At 55.9% G+C, this 10,796-nt stretch overlaps 1 long non-coding RNA gene across 4 annotated transcripts; it reads right to left on the bottom strand.

Annotated features, from left to right (window-relative positions):
* Positions 1-218: 218 nt before the first annotated feature.
* Positions 219-5,295, bottom strand: LOC128083843 (uncharacterized). 4 transcript variants are annotated; one of them, XR_008208217.1, is made up of 3 exons: positions 5,063-5,295; positions 4,727-4,940; positions 219-320 (listed from the first exon to the last, which is right to left on the bottom strand). It is a non-coding gene; the product is annotated as an uncharacterized LOC128083843 (long non-coding RNA). The 4 variants fall into 4 exon arrangements; XR_008208218.1 differs by lacking the exon at positions 4,727-4,940 and adding an exon at positions 405-618; XR_008208219.1 differs by lacking the exon at positions 219-320 and adding an exon at positions 3,146-3,192.
* Between the last annotated feature and the right edge of the window lie 5,501 nt (positions 5,296-10,796).

The raw sequence follows: 10,796 nt of genomic DNA, 5'->3' as shown, positions 1-10,796 counted from the left end.
GCGGGCAAAAGGCGGGCAAAAGGCGGGCAAAAGGCGGGCAAAAGGCGGGCAAAAGGCGGGCAAAAGGCGGGCAAAAGGCGGGCAAAAGGCGGGCAAAAGGCGGGCAAAAGGCGGGCAAAAGGCGGGCAAAAGGCGGGCAAAAGGCGGGCAAAAGGCGGGCAAAAGGCGGGCAAAAGGCTGCTGCTGTCCAATGAGATGCTGGCGGAGGCGGGATGGAGCTGTCGATGACCAATGAGATGCTGATAGGGCGGGACGGTGCTGTCGATCACCAATGAGAGACACATGAGGGCGGGACGGCACTGCCGGTGACCAATGAGAGCCTGGCGAGAGAAGGACGGCGCTGCCGGTGACCAACGAGAGGAAAGTGGAGAGCGCTTTCTGGAAGGGACAAAGGTGTCACTTACCCCTCTGCAAGGATCAGGGCGCAGCAGTACAGCAAATCAGGGGGGCCAAAAGGCAAACAGCATCTGGTGGGGGACTGGGCACATGGGCAAGGCAGGAAGATAGATACCTTCGTGTCCAGGAACGCCCACACCTTTACCAGGAACAGGACACGTTCACTACGGAACCTTGGACATCCCAAAATGCCTGCTACTTGTGGTGCTGGAGTCGCCAATCCTACAAAGAAAGAAGAAAGCCTCACACGCCGTCCTCAACAAAGTGGGCTAGAAAAGAAAGGTGGGCATTGGACAAAGCCCAAGACGAGGACAGCACTCAGCACAAGCCTGTTTAGGAGATACCTCTGTTTTTGGCACCTCACTTGGTCACAAGTGGGCCCGGGGCTCATGGGAACTCCAGCCAGGCACCGCCAGGCAACATGGAAAAAAGAGAAGAGAAACAGAACACACGTGTAGCAAACACTACAGGAGCCAAAATGAATTGAACCTGCCATTTATTGAGAGCAAAAAGAAAAAACAAACAAAAAAAAAGAAGTGAGACAGAATGAAAGTGTAGCAAATGCTATGGAAACCAAAAGAAATCAAACCTACCTTTTATTAAGAGCAGCAGGTGGCATTGGCATCCCATCAGCACAGGGCAGAACTGAGCGTGGGGAAAGGAACAACACCCGGTGACAGCAACGAGAGCACGAGGGACAAGCGACACCAAGCCCCAAAGGACCTCAGCGAGCGTGTGAAACAGGAGATGGCAGGGATCCACGTACCTTGGCGCAGAGCCTCAGGAGCGGACACTGGCATCCACCAGCGGCTGTGCTTTCCTGCTGCATCCAACAAAGTCTTTCTGGCAGTCCTCACGCTGCTTAGAAGACCAAGCCGTGTCCGGAACCTCGAGCCAAACAGAATGCGACGAGCAAGGAGCTGGGCATCAATCTCAAGGCCAACAACTCGGTCCCTCCCAAACCTCACTGCTCACCCAACCTCACTGACACCAGAAGCCCAGGCACACATCTGAGCCCTGCCATTCCCAGCCCTTAAATGAGCTCAGGCAGGGCTCTGGCTCCACCCAGTCCCACCCCGGGCATCATCGCACCCACCTGGGCTGCCACCCTGCTATGCCATCCTGCACCAGCTTGTCCATCATTCCTTCACTCTCTTCTGTAACAGGATGAGGGGGAAGAAAGGAGAGAGAGAGCAAAGAGGAAAAAGGGAATAGGGGACAGCAGAGAACAAAAAAAAGGGGGTAGAGAAAAAAAGGGAAAAATGGGGTACAGGGACAGAAGAAAGGGGACGTGAGGTGGGGGGAAGCGGAGCTGGGGACGAAGAAGAGGAAAGGGGAAAAAAGAACAGGAGAATGTGAAGAGAAATAAGGATGCGGGGAGAAAAAGGGGTCAAAGAGTGCAAGAAGAGATGAGGGAAGGCGGGGATAAGGCGGGATAGCAGGAAGTGCATGAGAAGGAAAAAAGGAAAAGGGGGACGAGGGAGGAATCAGGGCCGTCGCACGCAGCAGTGCTGTCCCGCTGCATGGGAACGCGAGGAGGCTGTGAGGCTCCCAGCTGCTCCCCTCTGTCCTCCTGCCGAGCTCAGCACTGCGGAAGGACTGACGGATGAGCAGAACGACGAGCAGCGGGAAGGGCACGAATGGCAGGGGGGAATGAAGCAATTCAGAGGCTGTGTCTGTGTTGATACTGAAAACCTGAGAGCCGCAAGTTCCGACCGCACGTTGGTTAAGAGAGCAGTGGTGAGAAAGCAATGAAGCAATGAAGGCCTGTGTGTGTTTGGGCAGCAAAGATGTGCGTCTGCTGGCTGTTTGTGCGAGTGGTGAAGCGTCGCCAGAAAGGGGAAGCTGCAGCGCTCAGCCAATTTGGAGCCAGGGCAGGAAGAGCTCAGCAGCGGGCAATGGGGGAGCCAAGACGCAGCGCTGCTGCTTGGGGCTCGGCTGCGCGCAGGAGCCGCTATCGCACTGCGAATGGAATGGGCTTTGGAAGAAAAGGGGACGATGGGGAAGGAAAAAGGAATGGGGCCGAGGGGGGGGGGAAAGGAAGGAAGGGGGAGAAAAAGAGGAAAAGGAAAACAGAAAAGGGGGACGGGGAGAAAAGGGAGATGGGGAGGAAAAGGGGTAAAGGGGGTGAAAGGGGAAGTGGGGATGAGGTCAAAAAGAAGAAGAAGGGGGCGAAGAAGAGGAGAGTAAAGGGGGCCAAAGGGAAAGGAAGACAAGAGGGGAAAGGGGAAAAGAAGAATGAGAAAGGGAGGAAAAAGAAAAGGAGACGAGGAGGAGAAAAGGAGAGAGGAGAAGAGGGGGAAAAATGGGCAAAAAACAGGGAGATAAAAGGGGGCAAGGGAGAGTAAAAAGGAACCTGGAAGGAAAAAACAGGACATGAGAAGAAAGAAGAGGAAAGGGGAAAAGGGGCCGGGGGAAGGTGAAGAGAAAGGCGGGCAAAAGGCGGGCAAAAGGCGGGCAAAAGGCGGGCAAAAGGCGGGCAAAAGGCGGGCAAAAGGCGGGCAAAAGGCGGGCAAAAGGCGGGCAAAAGGCGGGCAAAAGGCGGGCAAAAGGCGGGCAAAAGGCGGGCAAAAGGCGGGCAAAAGGCGGGCAAAAGGCGGGCAAAAGGCGGGCAAAAGGCGGGCAAAAGGCGGGCAAAAGGCGGGCAAAAGGCTGCTGCTGTCCAATGAGATGCTGGCGGAGGCGGGATGGAGCTGTCGATCACCAATGAGAAACACATGAGGGCGAGACGGCACAGCCGCTGACCAATCACAGGCTGGCGAGGGCGGGATGGCACTGCCGGTGACCAATGAGAGCCTGGCGAGAGAAGGACGGCGCTGCCGGTGACCAACGAGAGAAAGCAGGAAGTGCATGAGAAGGAAAAAAGGAAAAGGGGGACGAGGGAGGAAAAAAAGGAAAAGGGGGACGAGGGAGGAATCAGGGCCGTCGCACGCAGCAGTGCTGTCCCGCTGCATGGGAACGCGAGGAGGCTGTGAGGCTCCCAGCTGCTCCCCTCTGTCCTCCTGCCGAGCTCAGCACTGCGGAAGGACTGACGGATGAGCAGAACGACGAGCAGCGGGAAGGGCACGAATGGCAGGGGGGAATGAAGCAATTCAGAGGCTGTGTCTGTGTTGATACTGAAAACCTGAGAGCCGCAAGTTGCGACCGCACGTTGGTTAAGAGAGCAGTGGTGAGAAAGCAATGAAGCAATGAAGGCCTGTGTGTGTTTGGGCAGCAAAGATGTGCGTCTGCTGGCTGTTTGTGCGAGTGGTGAAGCGTCGCCAGAAAGGGGAAGCTGCAGCGCTCAGCCAATGAGGAGCCAGGGCAGGAAGAGCTCAGCAGCGGGCAATGGGGGAGCCAAGACGCAGCGCTGCTGCTCGGGGCTCGGCTGCTCGCAGGAGCCGCTATCGCACTGGGAATGGAATGGGCTTTGGAAGAAAAGGGGACGATGGGGAAGGAAAAAGGAATGGGGCCGAGGGGGGGGGGAAAGGAAGGAAGGGGGAGAAAAAGAGGAAAAGGAAAACAAAAAAGGGGGACGGGGAGAAAAGGGAGATGGGGAGGAAAAGGGGTAAAGGGGGTGAAAGGGGAAGTGGGGATGAGGGCAAAAAGAAGAAGAAGGGGGCGAAGAAGAGGAGAGTAAAGGGGGCCAAAGGGAAAGGAAGACAAGAGGGGAAAGGGGAAAAGAAGAATGAGAAAGGGAGGAAAAAGTAAAGGAGACGAGGAGGAGAAAAGGAGAGAGGAGAAGAGGGGGAAAAATGGGCAAAAAACAGGGAGATAAAAGGGGGCAAGGGAGAGTAAAAAGGAACCTGGAAGGAAAAAACAGGACATGAGAAGAAAGAAGAGGAAAGGGGAAAAGGGGCCGGGGGAAGGTGAAGAGAAAGGCGGGCAAAAGGCGGGCAAAAGGCGGGCAAAAGGCGGGCAAAAGGCGGGCAAAAGGCGGGCAAAAGGCGGGCAAAAGGCGGGCAAAAGGCGGGCAAAAGGCGGGCAAAAGGCGGGCAAAAGGCGGGCAAAAGGCGGGCAAAAGGCGGGCAAAAGGCGGGCAAAAGGCGGGCAAAAGGCGGGCAAAAGGCGGGCAAAAGGCGGGCAAAAGGCGGGCAAAAGGCGGGCAAAAGGCGGGCAAAAGGCTGCTGCTGTCCAATGAGATGCTGGCGGAGGCGGGATGGAGCTGTCGATGACCAATGAGATGCTGATAGGGCGGGACGGTGCTGTCGATCACCAATGAGAGACACATGAGGGCGGGACGGCACTGCCGCTGACCAATGAGAGCCTGGCGAGAGAAGGACGGCGCTGCCGGTGACCAACGAGAGGAAAGTGGAGAGCGCTTTCTGGAAGGGACAAAGGTGTCACTTACCCCTCTGCAAGGATCAGGGCGCAGCAGTACAGCAAATCAGGGGGGCCAAAAGGCAAACAGCATCTGGTGGGGGACTGGGCACATGGGCAAGGCAGGAAGATAGATACCTTCGTGTCCAGGAACGCCCACACCTTTACCAGGAACAGGACACGTTCACTACGGAACCTTGGACATCCCAAAATGCCTGCTACTTGTGGTGCTGGAGTCGCCAATCCTACAAAGAAAGAAGAAAGCCTCACACGCCGTCCTCAACAAAGTGGGCTAGAAAAGAAAGGTGGGCATTGGACAAAGCCCAAGACGAGGACAGCACTCAGCACAAGCCTGTTTAGGAGATACCTCTGTTTTTGGCACCTCACTTGGTCACAAGTGGGCCCGGGGCTCATGGGAACTCCAGCGAGGCACCGCCAGGCAACATGGAAAAAAGAGAAGAGAAACAGAACACACGTGTAGCAAACACTACAGGAGCCAAAATGAATTGAACCTGCCATTTATTGAGAGCAAAAAGAAAAAACAACAAAAAAAAAAAGAAGTGAGACAGAATGAAAGTGTAGCAAATGCTATGGAAACCAAAAGAAATCAAACCTACCTTTTATTAAGAGCAGCAGGTGGCATTGGCATCCCATCAGCACAGGGCAGAACTGAGCGTGGGGAAAGGAACAACACCCGGTGACAGCAACGAGAGCACGAGGGACAAGCGACACCAAGCCCCAAAGGACCTCAGCGAGCGTGTGAAACAGGAGATGGCAGGGATCCACGTACCTTGGCGCAGAGCCTCAGGAGCGGACACTGGCATCCACCAGCGGCTGTGCTTTCCTGCTGCATCCAACAAAGTCTTTCTCGCAGTCCTCACGCTGCTTAGAAGACCAAGCCGTGTCCGGAACCTCGAGCCAAACAGAATGCGACGAGCAAGGAGCTGGGCATCAATCTCAAGGCCAACAACTCGGTCCCTCCCAAACCTCACTGCTCACCCAACCTCACTGACACCAGAAGCCCAGGCACACATCTGAGCCCTGCCATTCCCAGCCCTTAAATGAGCTCAGGCAGGGCTCGGGCTCCACCCAGTCCCACCCCGGGCTTCATCGCACCCACCTGGGCTTCCACCCCGCTGCTGCCATCCTGCACCAGCTTGTCCATCATTCCTTCACTCTCTTCTGTAACAGGATGAGGGGGAAGAAAGGAGAGAGAGAGCAAAGAGGAAAAAGGGAATAGGGGACAGCAGAGAACAAAAAAAAGGGGGTAGAGAAAAAAAGGGAAAAATGGGGTACAGGGACAGAAGAAAGGGGACGTGAGGTGGGGGGAAGCGGAGCTGGGGACGAAGAAGAGGAAAGGGGAAAAAAGAACAGGAGAATGTGAAGAGAAATAAGGATGCGGGGAGAAAAAGGGGTCAAAGAGTGCAAGAAGAGATGAGGGAAGGCGGGGATAAGGCGGGATAGCAGGAAGTGCATGAGAAGGAAAAAAGGAAAAGGGGGACGAGGGAGGAATCAGGGCCGTCGCACGCAGCAGTGCTGTCCCGCTGCATGGGAACGCGAGGAGGCTGTGAGGCTCCCAGCTGCTCCCCTCTGTCCTCCTGCCGAGCTCAGCACTGCGGAAGGACTGACGGATGAGCAGAACGACGAGCAGCGGGAAGGGCACGAATGGCAGGGGGGAATGAAGCAATTCAGAGGCTGTGTCTGTGTTGATACTGAAAACCTGAGAGCCGCAAGTTCCGACCGCACGTTGGTTAAGAGAGCAGTGGTGAGAAAGCAATGAAGCAATGAAGGCCTGTGTGTGTTTGGGCAGCAAAGATGTGCGTCTGCTGGCTGTTTGTGCGAGTGGTGAAGCGTCGCCAGAAAGGGGAAGCTGCAGCGCTCAGCCAATTTGGAGCCAGGGCAGGAAGAGCTCAGCAGCGGGCAATGGGGGAGCCAAGACGCAGCGCTGCTGCTTGGGGCTCGGCTGCGCGCAGGAGCCGCTATCGCACTGGGAATGGAATGGGCTTTGGAAGAAAAGGGGACGATGGGGAAGGAAAAAGGAATGGGGCCGAGGGGGGGGGGGAAAGGAAGGAAGGGGGAGAAAAAGAGGAAAAGGAAAACAGAAAAGGGGGACGGGGAGAAAAGGGAGATGGGGAGGAAAAGGGGTAAAGGGGGTGAAAGGGGAAGTGGGGATGAGGGCAAAAAGAAGAAGAAGGGGGCGAAGAAGAGGAGAGTAAAGGGGGCCAAAGGGAAAGGAAGACAAGAGGGGAAAGGGGAAAAGAAGAATGAGAAAGGGAGGAAAAAGAAAAGGAGACGAGGAGGAGAAAAGGAGAGAGGAGAAGAGGGGGAAAAATGGGCAAAAAACAGGGAGATAAAAGGGGGAAGGGAGAGTAAAAAGGAACCTGGAAGGAAAAAACAGGACATGAGAAGAAAGAAGAGGAAAGGGGAAAAGGGGCCGGGGGAAGGTGAAGAGAAAGGCGGGCAAAAGGCGGAGGCGGGCAAAAGGCGGGCAAAAGGCGGGCAAAAGGCGGGCAAAAGGCGGGCAAAAGGCGGGCAAAAGGCGGGCAAAAGGCGGGCAAAAGGCGGGCAAAAGGCGGGCAAAAGGCGGGCAAAAGGCGGGCAAAAGGCGGGCAAAAGGCGGGCAAAAGGCGGGCAAAAGGCGGGCAAAAGGCGGGCAAAAGGCGGGCAAAAGGCGGGCAAAAGGCGGGCAAAAGGCTGCTGCTGTCCAATGAGATGCTGGCGGAGGCGGGATGGAGCTGTCGATGACCAATGAGATGCTGATAGGGCGGGACGGTGCTGTCGATCACCAATGAGAGACACATGAGGGCGGGACGGCACTGCCGCTGACCAATGAGAGCCTGGCGAGAGAAGGACGGCGCTGCCGGTGACCAACGAGAGGAAAGTGGAGAGCGCTTTCTGGAAGGGACAAAGGTGTCACTTACCCCTCTGCAAGGATCAGGGCGCAGCAGTACAGCAAATCAGGGGGGCCAAAAGGCAAACAGCATCTGGTGGGGGACTGGGCACATGGGCAAGGCAGGAAGATAGATACCTTCGTGTCCAGGAACGCCCACACCTTTACCAGGAACAGGACACGTTCACTACGGAACCTTGGACATCCCAAAATGCCTGCTACTTGTGGTGCTGGAGTCGCCAATCCTACAAAGAAAGAAGAAAGCCTCACACGCCGTCCTCAACAAAGTGGGCTAGAAAAGAAAGGTGGGCATTGGACAAAGCCCAAGACGAGGACAGCACTCAGCACAAGCCTGTTTAGGAGATACCTCTGTTTTTGGCACCTCACTTGGTCACAAGTGGGCCCGGGGCTCATGGGAACTCCAGCCAGGCACCGCCAGGCAACATGGAAAAAAGAGAAGAGAAACAGAACACACGTGTAGCAAACACTACAGGAGCCAAAATGAATTGAACCTGCCATTTATTGAGAGCAAAAAGAAAAAACAACAAAAAAAAAAAGAAGTGAGACAGAATGAAAGTGTAGCAAATGCTATGGAAACCAAAAGAAATCAAACCTACCTTTTATTAAGAGCAGCAGGTGGCATTGGCATCCCATCAGCACAGGGCAGAACTGAGCGTGGGGAAAGGAACAACACCCGGTGACAGCAACGAGAGCACGAGGGACAAGCGACACCAAGCCCCAAAGGACCTCAGCGAGCGTGTGAAACAGGAGATGGCAGGGATCCACGTACCTTGGCGCAGAGCCTCAGGAGCGGACACTGGCATCCACCAGCGGCTGTGCTTTCCTGCTGCATCCAACAAAGTCTTTCTGGCAGTCCTCACGCTGCTTAGAAGACCAAGCCGTGTCCGGAACCTCGAGCCAAACAGAATGCGACGAGCAAGGAGCTGGGCATCAATCTCAAGGCCAACAACTCGGTCCCTCCCAAACCTCACTGCTCACCCAACCTCACTGACACCAGAAGCCCAGGCACACATCTGAGCCCTGCCATTCCCAGCCCTTAAATGAGCTCAGGCAGGGCTCTGGCTCCACCCAGTCCCACCCCGGGCTTCATCGCACCCACCTGGGCTGCCACCCTGCTGCTGCCATCCTGCACCAGCTTGTCCATCATTCCTTCACTCTCTTCTGTAACAGGATGAGGGGGAAGAAAGGAGAGAGAGAGCAAAGAGGAAAAAGGGAATAGGGGACAGCAGAGAACAAAAAAAAGGGGGTAGAGAAAAAAAGGGAAAAATGGGGTACAGGGACAGAAGAAAGGGGACGTGAGGTGGGGGGAAGCGGAGCTGGGGACGAAGAAGAGGAAAGGGGAAAAAAAACAGGAGAATGTGAAGAGAAATAAGGATGCGGGGAGAAAAAGGGGTCAAAGAGTGCAAGAAGAGATGAGGGAAGGCGGGGATAAGGCGGGATAGCAGGAAGTGCATGAGAAGGAAAAAAGGAAAAGGGGGACGAGGGAGGAATCAGGGCCGTCGCACGCAGCAGTGCTGTCCCGCTGCATGGGAACGCGAGGAGGCTGTGAGGCTCCCAGCTGCTCCCCTCTGTCCTCCTGCCGAGCTCAGCACTGCGGAAGGACTGACGGATGAGCAGAACGACGAGCAGCGGGAAGGGCACGAATGGCAGGGGGGAATGAAGCAATTCAGAGGCTGTGTCTGTGTTGATACTGAAAACCTGAGAGCCGCAAGTTCCGACCGCACGTTGGTTAAGAGAGCAGTGGTGAGAAAGCAATGAAGCAATGAAGGCCTGTGTGTGTTTGGGCAGCAAAGATGTGCGTCTGCTGGCTGTTTGTGCGAGTGGTGAAGCGTCGCCAGAAAGGGGAAGCTGCAGCGCTCAGCCAATTTGGAGCCAGGGCAGGAAGAGCTCAGCAGCGGGCAATGGGGGAGCCAAGACGCAGCGCTGCTGCTTGGGGCTCGGCTGCGCGCAGGAGCCGCTATCGCACTGGGAATGGAATGGGCTTTGGAAGAAAAGGGGACGATGGGGAAGGAAAAAGGAATGGGGCCGAGGGGGGGGGGGGGGAAAGGAAGGAAGGGGGAGAAAAAGAGGAAAAGGAAAACAGAAAAGGGGGACGGGGAGAAAAGGGAGATGGGGAGGAAAAGGGGTAAAGGGGGTGAAAGGGGAAGTGGGGATGGGGGCAAAAAGAAGAAGAAGGGGGCGAAGAAGAGGAGAGTAAAGGGGGCCAAAGGGAAAGGAAGACAAGAGGGGAAAGGGGAAAAGAAGAATGAGAAAGGGAGGAAAAAGAAAAGGAGACGAGGAGGAGAAAAGGAGAGAGGAGAAGAGGGGGAAAAATGGGCAAAAAACAGGGAGATAAAAGGGGGCAAGGGAGAGTAAAAAGGAACCTGGAAGGAAAAAACAGGACATGAGAAGAAAGAAGAGGAAAGGGGAAAAGGGGCCGGGGGAAGGTGAAGAGAAAGGCGGGCAAAAGGCGGGCAAAAGGCGGGCAAAAGGCGGGCAAAAGGCGGGCAAAAGGCGGGCAAAAGGCGGGCAAAAGGCGGGCAAAAGGCGGGCAAAAGGCGGGCAAAAGGCGGGCAAAAGGCGGGCAAAAGGCGGGCAAAAGGCGGGCAAAAGGCGGGCAAAAGGCGGGCAAAAGGCGGGCAAAAGGCGGGCAAAAGGCGGGCAAAAGGCGGGCAAAAGGCGGGCAAAAGGCTGCTGCTGTCCAATGAGATGCTGGCGGAGGCGGGATGGAGCTGTCGATCACCAATGAGAAACACATGAGGGCGAGACGGCACAGCCGCTGACCAATCACAGGCTGGCGAGGGCGGGATGGCACTGCCGGTGACCAATGAGAGCCTGGCGACGGCGCTGCCGGTGACCAACGAGAGAAAGCAGGAAGTGCATGAGAAGGAAAAAAGGAAAAGGGGGACGAGGGAGGAAAAAAAGGAAAAGGGGGACGAGGGAGGAATCAGGGCCGTCGCACGCAGCAGTGCTGTCCCGCTGCATGGGAACGCGAGGAGGCTGTGAGGCTCCCAGCTGCTCCCCTCTGTCCTCCTGCCGAGCTCAGCACTGCGGAAGGACTGACGGATGAGCAGAACGACGAGCAGCGGGAAGGGCACGAATGGCAGGGGGGAATGAAGCAATTCAGAGGCTGTGTCTGTGTTGATACTGAAAACCTGAGAGCCGCAAGTTCCGACCGCACGTTGGTTAAGAGAGCAGTGGTGAGAAAGCA

This window comes from Tympanuchus pallidicinctus, unplaced genomic scaffold (assembly GCF_026119805.1).
Source record: "Tympanuchus pallidicinctus isolate F22 unplaced genomic scaffold, pur_lepc_1.0 scaffold25, whole genome shotgun sequence".
In the NCBI taxonomy this organism is placed as follows: domain Eukaryota; kingdom Metazoa; phylum Chordata; class Aves; order Galliformes; family Phasianidae; genus Tympanuchus; species Tympanuchus pallidicinctus.
This window is presented reverse-complemented; position numbering and strand designations above follow the sequence as displayed.